Source organism: Dendropsophus ebraccatus, chromosome 8, assembly GCF_027789765.1.
Source record: "Dendropsophus ebraccatus isolate aDenEbr1 chromosome 8, aDenEbr1.pat, whole genome shotgun sequence".
Taxonomy (NCBI): Eukaryota; Metazoa; Chordata; class Amphibia; order Anura; family Hylidae; genus Dendropsophus; species Dendropsophus ebraccatus.
The window spans coordinates 95090613-95103200 of NC_091461.1; the positions used below are offsets into that span (position 1 = coordinate 95090613).

The 12588-nt window shown below is 42.5% G+C and overlaps 1 long non-coding RNA gene across 1 annotated transcript; it reads right to left on the minus strand.

The window, feature by feature from the left end:
* Positions 1-353: 353 nt before the first annotated feature.
* On the minus strand, positions 354-5233 carry LOC138799646 (uncharacterized). Its single transcript, XR_011364290.1, has 4 exons — positions 5178-5233; positions 3689-3733; positions 1106-1168; positions 354-401 (listed from the first exon to the last, which is right to left on the minus strand). It is a non-coding gene; the product is annotated as an uncharacterized lncRNA (long non-coding RNA).
* Between the last annotated feature and the right edge of the window lie 7355 nt (positions 5234-12588).

Sequence of the window (12588 nt, forward strand, 5' to 3'; positions counted from 1 at the left end):
GCTGCCCCCCTAATAGCTGGCAATGGGGGAACAGTCAGGCTTTTATTCTGCAACTTTCCACAAGGATTCACTACAGAAAACACCCAAAGGTGACTACATTCAGGTCTTTTTTTAGTGTTTGGGCTCTATACACATATTCAGGACCTCACTTGTATGTGGTCATTCCCTATATTCAGGCATTGAGATGAATGGGATTTCCACTTTGAGTTTTTCCAGTGTATCCCACCCCCGGAGGAAGTAACTATGATGTAAAGGTCTAAAACATTGCATCACAAATATTTTAATAAAGTGAGAAAAATGATGTGTGTATAAAATAGTACAATGTAAAATAACACAGTGGCGAGGAAACTTACTATTTTACATAATATATTCAGAACAGATCTGGGCACTCCTGCTTGATCCTAGAGATATGGGAGAGATAATATAGAAGAGATAATAGGTTAACTACCAAATCTAATAATCCGAATGCTAAAAGATTCAGTACAAAGTTCAGAGACAAACAGACCCTCCCGACCGCTGGACATGATTTCTCGTACATAAATCCCGGCCTATACTGATCACACAGGATCATCCTCTCGGACACTTATTAATAATCTACATTTTCCAGCTGGCAGTTTGGGTCCTATCTTTCTGCAAACACCAATGGACCAAAGGTCACATCAACCTCCTCTCTGATATCTTTTAATCACCCTAATTACCCTTCCACCATCTTATTGTGGATACTACCCGGCCGAGTGTTCAGACCTGGACCAATCGTTAGAGCGATTTGGGAGAAGACCACGCTAAGGGTTAAGCGTTTGGAGCCCATCTCTTTTCACTGACACAGACCATGCTGCAGCGGGATCCTCTCCCCACACATTGTCACAATGGGCTCGGGTCTAACCACTCAGACCTGCTTCAATTAAAACTTTTGATCTGTCTCTATGACATGTCAAAGGGTTTTATGATGGCAGGTTCACTTTAACATTCATTTCCGATCAATGGAAGATGGAAATTATTAAAGACGTATAAACTGTTAAAAGGCTTTAATAGTCAGTAGTGAGTAATACTAGTAACCCAGACACATACAAGTGCATTGATGCATTAGCTTCACACAATGACTTACCAAAGATGGCTGCAGTAACTTCCAAACATCGATGACAGTCTTAGAAGTAGTGGATGCGGTGTCCTGAGGAGAAAACATAAGAGGGAAGTATATGCTGAATTGTCACAGATATCCCAAAGGGGCAAGATGTTTTGGTGGCTAAGAATACCTGAAAATAAGTATTATCCCCTAACTCAGACCCATGATGCTCTCAGCTTTACTATGGGTAAAAACCATGCTACGTATAATACCATCAACATCAGTCTCCAAAGTGCTACCATATTACCAATGTATTGCTGCTTTCTTGCTATGACACCAGACTGTTCTTCTTTGTTGCTCAATGTAGATGCTACCCTACCCTACTCATAGGCCTCTCATATAGTATATTATATATACTTTAGTCTGAATAACAGACTCGTCCTGGGAAAACTGGTTACTTTGTACAATATATGAATGGATAGTACAGCGATCCTATTACCAGGCCTGTAACCATGACAAGGGGGTATCCTCTACATCTAGAGAACATAATTACAGACAGGGATTCTTTACAGTAAGAGTAGTGAGACTATGGAACTTTCTGCCAAAGGTTGTTGTGATGATAAATTCATTCAACAAGTTGGTGAACGCCTTTGCTGTCCTTCTTAACAGAAAATCTAATATTATAATATTCAAAGCTATGGCTATTAGATTTCTGGAGGTGGGACATTGTTCCATAGATTTAGTATGATGCCACACTAGGAGCGAGGAAGGAGTTTACCCCTAGGATGAGTTGGTTGGTGCCCACTGCATATGTATTCTTGCCCTTCTCTGGATCAACAAGGGTTAAAAGGGCTTACAAATAATAAACTAATATACTTACCATAGCAAGTGCCCTCAGTTCCCCTGATAGCAGTCTCCCCATGCCCTGGTTTAGACAACTATAACATGCTGCATGCCACAATGATGTTGTACTGACAGTTTTCTGTACAAGTGGGTAGAGTTAGGGCCGTATTACACGGGCCGATGAGCTGGGTAAGCAAGCGCTGATCTGCTAAATCGGCGCTCACTGACAGAGCCTGTTAGGCGGCTTGATCATCATACGGCAGGGGGGGCATGGACATTGTTAGCGATGTCCGAGCAACCCTTGCTTTAAAGGGGTGTTCTGGCGTATATAGAAAATAATAAAGAAACTTACCTACCTCTCAACTCTCCCCTGGTGTCCTCCTGCCTTGTCTCTGCACTGCCCGCTGTCTGTAGCCGCTGACAACACCTTCACTCTCTCTAGTGACAGTCAATCACTGGCCGTGGCACTGTCCCATCTCAGTCAATGAATTGTTGTCAGCGGCTGCAGACAGCAGGGAACACAGAGCCAGGGCAGGAGGACACCAGTGGAGCACGGAGAGGTAGGCATCTCTATTATTTTCTATATACCAGAGTACCCCTTTCAATGGCCACGCATCACCTATTACACTAAGCAATGTGCGTCTGGAGGTCAATGATTTTTAAACTTTTTGAAAGACAATGGTCAGCTGACAAGAGAACAATTGCTTGCTCCTTGGCTTATCCGATATCCCTTAAATGGAGCAATATCTACCTGATTTGGCACAATTCAGCAGATAATCCATGTGATAGGACCCTAAAATGGGTTTACACTGCAGTTTTGTCTTTATTTCACTGTTTCCATTACAGTACATTTAATTTTGCTGTTTACAAAAACATAGTGTGAACCTAGCCTTAGTATACTGGACTATTTCTTTTATGTAAGCTTAATGCACCTGTAAACTTTAAGTTAACATGTGCTTTAAAGGGGTTGTTATTACACATGTATGGACACCATAAAGAAGGAGCCCCTACCTCCAAACCCTCGATTTTCAGCCAGAGAGAAGAGCGCTGCAAGGAGCCTCTCCTGCTCTGAAGCCTTTGACACAACCAAATATTATATGAAAAGATGTTGGACAAAATCTCTTCTTCTCATCTGCAGGGGATTAGCTATTTACTGCTGTCATCCCAAAATGGGTTGTGCTACTGCTGAAGCGCAATTTATATTGGTTATTGCCATAATAGTTTAGCAGACAAATTTAGGCTATGTTCACACTGCGTATGAATCCGTCCGTAGATCGTACGCCGCCGTACATGTGCGGCTGAAACTACGGGCGTGGGAAAAATCGACATGCGGCCAGATGCGTACGAACATACGCCCGTAGTACAGTTATGCTTCCCTAGCTTGTTTCGAAGCGATCTGAGGCAGGTCATTTACTTGGAAATCTTCGCCCAGCCCCGTAAACCACACAGAACCTTTTGGATCGAAAAATCAAGTTCAATTTGGTTGAAATAAGTACTTTGTACGGGACCGCATTGAAATCCAGGGCCGTGAGTTTCAACATTTCCGTCCTCAAACAATGGTCTTGTTCATTTTTCACGGCACCGTATACGATCCGGCCGTAAGCTCATACGTAGTGTGCACTGTGCGGGCGTATATCGTATACTTTCAAGCGAACGCATCAACCTCAAAACTACGTGCGTATATTCGCGGTTCACACTACGGACGGATTCATACGCAGTGTGAACATAGCCTAATTATGTGAAAAATAATTTCTATCATGATAAAGACACAATAACACTTACAAGGTCTATTCCAGCGATTTGGTATCCGGTACAATCTATATCAGTCTGTAAAATGGTAAGAAAAGAAATTACATTACTATGTATTGTTATAGTTATAATTATATAGTTATATTTTGATTTTGTTTACATATTATAATTGATAGTTTACCCTATATATAACTGACATTTAAAAAGAATGATATAGTGATTCTTAATTTATTATAAGATTTCATTAAAATGTCCTAAAATGTTCTGGCTACGTTATGTCTATTATCAATCGGACATTCATGTTGCTCATACTCTGTGCAGATTAAAGGGAAACTAAGAGCAGATTATAAGAATCAAACCTGCTGTAATGTTCCTATAGGGCAGAACAGGCTGAGCAAGAAGGGGGTTTTCCTACCTTCATCTTCAGCGCTGATTTCCTAAATATCCTGTGTTTTATTAATATATTAATTAGGTGGTTGGATGCAATGGGGGGTGGGACTGTAGTCCATGGTGCATCAATCAGTGTACACTGTATGCCCGACCCTCTTCATGAATATTGAGGCCGCACTCTGTTGTGACGTCACTGTAGAGTGCCAGATGGGCAGATTGGTGTAACTAGGCTGTAGTCCCGCCCCCAGTGCACCAAACCACCTAATAAACATTTTAAAAACATGGAGGATTGCAGTAAAACTGCACCGAGGATGACAGTAAAACTCCCTTCTTCTCATGCCCTATGGGAATATAACTGGATTAGATTCTTTAACCTGCTGTTAATTTTCCTTTAATAATGTATTCCTGTATGAAACTAGATACTTGGATATTCTGGAGCAGTGGCTCTGACTAAGAGGCACTGCTTGTGACTGAGGGGAACAGGGAGCGCAGCACGTCCCTAGAACGAGGGAGTCATGTGAGAAGGGAAGGGGAGGGCACTAGTTGATAAAGGGAGCTGGCTGGTAGCACGTGTCACCACACCAGCGTGTCGGCTGTGAGAGGAACAGCTTTCCCACCCACCCGCCCTAATTTTCTGCTATGTTTGTTTTGAGTTGTTGATCGTTTTTTTCTGTTTACATTTGTCACAGCTTGGCGCGGGGGAAGGACCTTGCTGAGGGGGAAGGAGAAGGAGCGGCGAGGCCACCCGGCAGATCTACAAGGACATGCTCACCGCGTCGGCGGTGGCTTAGGCATTCCGGTGACCTCGCCACGAAGGTGTTCGAGCAGGGTCCTACCCCCCAGGTTACATTTACCTTGTTTGGTTTAAAATAAATAAATAAATAGCTGTGGCCTACCCCCACGCACTTGAAGTAGTAATGGCGTCATGTCTCATTTTTATAGTTAAGTTAGTTAATAATTATAAGTTCACCAGAGTGAAGGGGCAATGGTGTACCGTCAGTCAGTCTAAATATTATCCACACAAAATCCAATAACTGTCCAATCTGTGACATGCAGTTGCTCCTGAAATAGTAGTAGTTACTGCAATTTTTAGCATTTTGTAGGACATCACTTAAAAACCAACAAATCTTACCAAGAATGATTTCAATCTTTTCTTCAGTTCATCCTCTGGATTGCTATCACTTGTCTATGTCAATAAAAATAAGATGTTCAAGTAAGGGCTGAATTACACAGCTTGAATATCATGCAGCAAGGGATATATACATATATATATATATATATATATATATAAAATATATATATATATATATATATATATATTGTCCTGCCCTTGACTTAAGTGTAAAATAATAAACTGTTTACATACCTCTCAACATTCCCAGTTTTTTCTTCTAAATTCTGCCTGCTGTCCACAGCCGCCCCTGGAACTTGAGAGACTGTCTGTGAAGTCATAGGCCGCTCAGCCAATCGCTGGACGTGGCACTGCCCCGTCTTGGCCAGTGATTGGGCCTGTCATTTCACAGACTGGCTAAGTTCCAGCAGCGGCTGCGGGCAAAGGGCAAAAGCAAGAAGACAATCAGGGAGTGTGGACATGTTACAAAACTCTTACTGACTCAGTATACTGAGCCTAATATTATCAACAACAACAGTATACAAGGTGCAAATATTACCGCAAATATTTAGCTTCAGGGGTGTAGCTAAAGGCTTGATTTCAGCATGACCCCCAAATCAGACACAGTCAGGGGCAGAATAAACGCACAGAAGAGCCACAGGTTGCAAAAACCACAACCTTCATCACGAACTGTCATGATGTTATAGGGGTTGTGGTTTTGCAACATCTGGTAAGCCACAAGCTGCAAAACTACAACTTTCATCATAAACTTTCAGCATGACATGATTAGGGTTGCAGTTCTGTAACCTAGAAAGCCACAGACTGCAAAACTACAACCACCATAATTAACTGTTCACAGAACATGATGAGGGTTTTATTTTCTCTGCCTGGAGAGCCAAAGGTTGGTGAACATGGCTCATATTAGCCTGTTCTCCCTGGAAATGCTTACCCGTTTAGGCTCCTGCTGTGATCTAGAGCTCTGGACTCTTCTGGTAAATCTGTATAATGGGGGCGGAGCTAATCACTGCTTTGCACATTACACAGAAGTGCCAGGTGACTGTACAGGGAGCACAGGACTTCATTCCACTCCACTATCCTATTGTACCAGCCATGTGCTGATACAGTTGAACAGAAGGAGATAGCTGCCCATTACAGTTCCCCCAAACCGGCTGTTATGTTGACAGATGATTCATTGCTATCAAATGGCTCTGCAGTGCAGCACATCACTCAAGGGCCCACCGCTAGATCTGAGGATCCTCATGTGGGCTCCTGAGTGATCTGATGCACTGCAGGGACATTTGACAGCAATATTTCATAATGTGGGCGGTTTGGATTGCACTGTGCTGATTTACACAGTAAACTACTAGGTGACACGTGGAAGGAGAAAGGGTTACTAATGTGCAGGGTTTGCAAGGTGTTATATGATCAGAAAGGAAAGAAAGCAACAGCAGCAGGATCACACGAAGAAACAGGTCACACTAAGCACTGAGCTGCTATTTGTTGTTGTTGAGAAGCTAAGGGAGTGTTGAGAGGTGGATAACACTGCAGAACTGTGGACATACATCAGTAGATACGATGGCATTTACACACAGTACAATTACCTTCAACTTTGTTGTCACAGATAAGAAGGAAGCCTTGATTTACCTTCAAGGAACAGTGTGGATCATCTTCAGCAGGTAGACTGGCTGAGCTTGCAGCTACAGAGCCCAGACTTTCTCAGGCATATGGTAAATACTGCTCCCACTTCCTGTAATTTGCACTGATCTGTCTGTTACTAGAGACAAATGTCCTAGTAACAGAGATTTGTGGACAAGATTTTAGATTTTTTTTCCCATGAATTACCTGTTGTGCATTTTCATACTTGCAGATGACACCACTCAATTTTTTAAGCACATCTAGGGTTTTCTGTTGAAAGACAAAAATATAAATATGTAATATGAAGTCGGTAGATTTTCAGGTTATGTGACCTGAAGCAGCTTTTGTGCCTTGGCAAAAGGTAATGTCATGTGAAAGCCAAGTTGAAGTCTCAACTAAAGGTCTGTGTCTGAGACTTCTTTCTCAGTATAGGAAGATTTCCTGGCTGATGGCGGCCATACACCTGAGATATGAGATATTGGCAAACTAGTGTCTGTAAAATACACATGAACAATCTTTGACAATAGCAGACATATCACCACAAAAAGTGTGATTGACCATGTTTTAGTTTTTCCTAGTAAAAAATATGTGTAAGGCACAATCGGCGGTACTTGACTTTGTATAGGCTTCTTGTGTTTTTTGGGGGTTGCTTGTATGAACAACCCTATAAATTATTAATTGACCACATTTTGGCCATTCAAACTCCTATGTCCCGTGCCAGGTTCATACTTCATAGGCTCAACGTACAGTATGTCATTGTACAGGCATACATTGCCAATAAGGTCTCATAAAATGTATTATATATGCTAAGTATTAGTCCGCTCTTCTTCTGCCTTCCTATCTGGCTGACATGCCCTCTGGTCACTTTGTCCTGGTCTAGTGTTCTCCAGTTGTATAATAATGTATATTTATATCATATAAACCCTCTGTGGACATTGCCCTTTGTCTCTGCAGCTAAATTCATAATCATTCATATACTTAATGTGAATAATATAGTATGTATAAGTATAGTAAGTGTAAAAACGCTCCACATAGAAGTCACCGATAACCTGACACCTAATATTCAATTATTCAATATTAGAAAGACAAACTACCGTAATAGCTTCGGCCAAACAGTCACGTGGTTCAGCATTTGCCTCCACATCAACACAGTATCCTGAAGAAAAAAGAACACTATCAATAAACTTATATGAGACTCATGCATTACATTTATTACTTTCCCATTTTACATATGATACAACACCTGCTTTCTTAAAGGGAACCTGTCACCATGAAAATGCTATCAGAAGTGGCTGAGCTGAAGGGGCTGAACAGATTGATAAAAGTTTATCTATATATCTTTATGGTAAAAGATTCAGTATAACCTGTAATTTATTGATTGATGCTTCCATGCTAAAGAGTCCAGTCCAATCACTGACACCGCCCACTGGACTCCTTAACACAGAATGAGCAGGGATTTGAATCAACAAGTTACAACTTATATTGAATCTTTTCCCACAAAGATATATATCAATCTGCTCAGTTTTTCCTGCTCCGTAACATGATGTGATAGATTACTTAGCATTGTATTGGTGACAGGATCCGTTTACATAAATGGTTGCTATTTGTAGCTTAAAGGGGTTAGCAAATGCTATAAAAACATGGCTACTTTTCCCCCTTTCTTGTCTCCAGTTCAGGTGTGGTTTGCAATTAAGCTCTATTTACTTCAATGGAACTAAGTTTGAAACCCCACCCAATCTGGAGACAAGAGAGGGGGGAAAGTAGCCATGTTTTTGTAGCGCTGGATAACCCCTTTAAATGCATTTCTTGCTAAGCAAGAAAGAAAAAAGCGTTCTATCCTAAGGGAAATCAATCCATGCACTGACCGACTGCACAAGCAAAGCTGCAGTGTACAGCATGGACAATGGGTAAAGCAGGAGACAGGAGCTGGAGGTATTGTGCATAGTTAGGCCCTAATGGATAGGAGCTAAAAACCAGGAAAGAAACCAGCATGGAAATAAATAAAGTTTAGAGACCATCATAGAATTGACCAGAACATAAATGTATAACTGCATTAGGTGTAAAGTCCCACATTTAGCGGCATAAAGTAATAATATATGTAGGATTTATCATGAAATAGTTATTAGTAGACCCGGTAACTTACCATTACCGAACAGGCTGAGACCAACCAGGATAAAGATTGCAATGCTCTTCATTGTGCAGATAGGTGAGTTCTCCTTGATCTACTGACAACAACTACTTCCAGCTCCTGTTTTATACTGTTGAGAAGCGCTGACATCACTAAGGAGAGAGGATGAGAATAATGATCCTATCATGTGCCAAAACCGCAATCTCCTTTAACATTTAAGCTTAAACATAACCATTGATGTTATCTAGGAAAACCAAACAACCCACACCAGGCAATCCTCCACTTTATAATCAAGAGATTAAATTTGCTTTTTTTGTTTTGTTTTTTCAACCACTAATCTCTTTATTAGAGAATCATGTTAAGAAGCCAATTGCCAATGAATGGAATAAATATTCAGCACTATAAGGAACATGTTAGTAATGCATCATGGGGAATACCACATGGCGTCCTATTAGTATATTCAGTTCTTGCTAAAAGAAAATTTCACAAAATTAAATTTAGAGGGGAAAATTTATCAAGAGTGGCGTACAAGTACACTGGTCTATTATAAAGCCCACCCCCATGCACTCCGCTGGATTTACTAAGAAGTACACGCCATTTAGTGTGATTATTCTTTTGCTGAGTACATTATAAAATGGTGTAAAGTGAAACTGGCTTAGTTGCCCCTAGCAACCAATCAGATTCCACCTTTCATTTTCCAAAGAGTCTGTGAGGAATGAAATTTTGTATTTTTCCAACTTTGAAACTTTTCTGCTTATACAGAAAATGGTTATGCCATAAAAATTATATATTAAATAGCATTAGCAATATGTCTACTAGAAAGCTTAAAACTTTAGCAGCAAATTTCCAAATTTTCTGTAACATTTCAAAATCAGATTGTTTTAGGGACCTGTTCAGGTTTAGGCTATGTTCACACTACGTACGAATCCGTAAGGATTTCGTACGGCACCGTACATGTGCGGCTGAAACAACGGGCGTGCGAATATTCGATGTGCGGGCGGATGCGCACGCAATGTGTACCCAATGCGTACGCATTGCGAACGTACGCCCGTTGTCTACTTACGCTTCCCGAGCCCCCTACGAAGCGATCTGACAGCGGTCTTTTACTTGGAAATCTTCGCCTAGCCCCGGACACCCCACAGAACCTTTTGGATCGGCATAGAAGAGTGGAATAATGAAGAAATCACCACTTCGTACTGATCCGCGCGATACGCTACGGGCGTAAGTTATAAGCCTTCCGGCCGGAAACAATGGTCTGGTTCATTTCTTACGGCGCCGTATACGATCCCGGCGTACATTCGTACGAAGTGTGATCTGTGCGGCCGGGATCGTATACTTTGCATTGTACGCTAACTACGTAAGTTTCCGGCTGCATATTCACGGAGCGCACTACAGCCACAAGCTTACGTAGTGTGAACATAAGGCTAGGTCCACACTACGTATATGTCCGGCCGCATATTTTTCGCGGCTGGACATATACGTATGAAACTCCGGCCGGGACTTTACGCAAGTTGCGGCCGGATACGTACGGACCGCGAACTTACGCCCGTAGCGTACTTAACGCTTCCCGAGTGCTCTTCGTAGCGATCTGACATCGGTCTTTTACTTGGAAATCTTCGCCTAGCCCCGGACACCCCACAGAACCTTTTGGATCGGAACAAAAAGCTGGCAAAATGAAGAAATCACCACTACGTACGGGACCGCATGTTACGCTACGGGCGTAAGTTACGGCATTTCCGTCCGGAAACAATGGTCTGGTTCATTTTTTACGGCGCCGCATACGATCCGGGCGTAAGTTCGTACGTAGTGTGAACTGTGCGCCCGTAGATCGTATACTTTACATTGTACGCAAACTACATAAGTTTCCGGCCGCTTATTCTCGGAACGCGCTACGGCCGGAAACTTACGTAGTGTGAACCTAGCCTAAAAGTGTATTTAAGGGGACTGTATGTTAGAAAGCCCCACAAAGCACCCCATTTCAGAAACTGCACCCCCAACACTCCCTAAAGGGACACCATTTAGAAAACGACACCCCTCAAGGAATGTAACAAGGGGTGCGGTGAGCATTTGGACCCCACAGGTGCTTCACAGATTTTCAGAACAATGTGGCATAAAAAAAGAAAAATTTATTTTTTACAATAAAACGTTGGTAAAAGGAATAAACCCCCCAAAAACGTGTAGCGCAGTTTCTCCTGAATACGGAAATACCCCACATGTGGACATAATGTGCCAAGCTGGCGCAAGACGAGCCTCAAAAGGGAAGGAGCGCCAGTTGGCCTTTGGAAGCTGGATTTCACTGGAATGGATTTCAAGGGTCATGTCGCATTTACAAAGCGATCGTGCTGCCAAAATACTGGAAACCCCCCACAAGTGACCCCATTCTGGAAACTAAACCCCTTAAGGAATCTAACAAGGGGTGCAGTGAGCATATGGACCCCACTGGTGATGGGCACAAATGTGGAACAATGTGGCGTTGAAGGGAAAATTTTCATTTTTTCACTTTAACAGCACAAATGTGCCCATCATCAAGGGGTCCATATCCTCACTGCACCCCTTGTTAGAATCCTTGAGGGGTGTATTTTCCATAATGGGGTTACTTGTGGGGGGTTTCCAGTGTCTTGGCAGCACGAGGGCTCTGTAAATGCAACATGGCGTTCATCATCAATTCTGGCCAAATCCAGCCTCTAAAATCCAAATGGCGCTCCTTCCCTTTGGAGACTTGTCCTTCACCCACATGGCGCTTTATGTCCACATGTGGGGTATTTACGGTCTCGGGGGGAATTACATTTTGTGTGTTTTTTTTTATCTTTTAACCCCTTGTGAAAATGAAAAAATCAAGGCTAAACCAACATTAGGCTATGTTCACACTAGGTAAATTAACGGCCATTGTTTTCATCCGGCCGGACGTGTGCACCTGAAACTACGGCCGTAGACATACGGACATACGGTCTAGCCGTGAAACTACGGCCGTTGTATAATTTAGCTTCCTAGCTTGTCTCTAAGCGGGATGAAACAAGTCATTTATTTGGAATACTGCGCCGTCACCAGGGGGCCATATCCCCGCTGCCCCCCTTGTTAGATTCCTTATGGGGTGTGGTTTCCAGAATGGGGTCACTTGTGGGGGATTTCTTCTGTCCTGGCCGCACAGAGGCTTTGTAATTGCATTATGGCAAGTCTGTAATGGGAATGTTAGCCATGCCTATTTAATTGGGGAAAAGGGACAATTTTTAATTTATTTGGGAGTATTAGGCCAATTATTAGTTTATAAGGTTGAAAATGACAGGTGTCCATCAAACTCAACCTGTGTTGATCCAGAGGAAGGCAAAAAACCCTCGTGAGGCAGACAACAGTAGCCTCATCACTGGGAAGAATTCCTTCCCGACTCCATCAGAAAAATCCCTGGATCAACGTGACCCCTGAATTAGGAATAAGGGGAAGTATTTAGAAAATGTAGAACTCCGATGATGTGTGGTGCGCCTTGAAGCGATCCAGTATGCAGAGGCCGGGGTGAGGTGTCACACTGGAAAATGGCGTCATTCCTGATCCCCTTGTTACACCACACTCTGCACTTCTTCTGGGGTCTCCTGTTTTCCAGTGTGGGGGACGTCACCTGAAAAATGTTGCCCTGGTGCGATACGGGGTCCTTCATATCCAGAAAAGCTGGGTCCG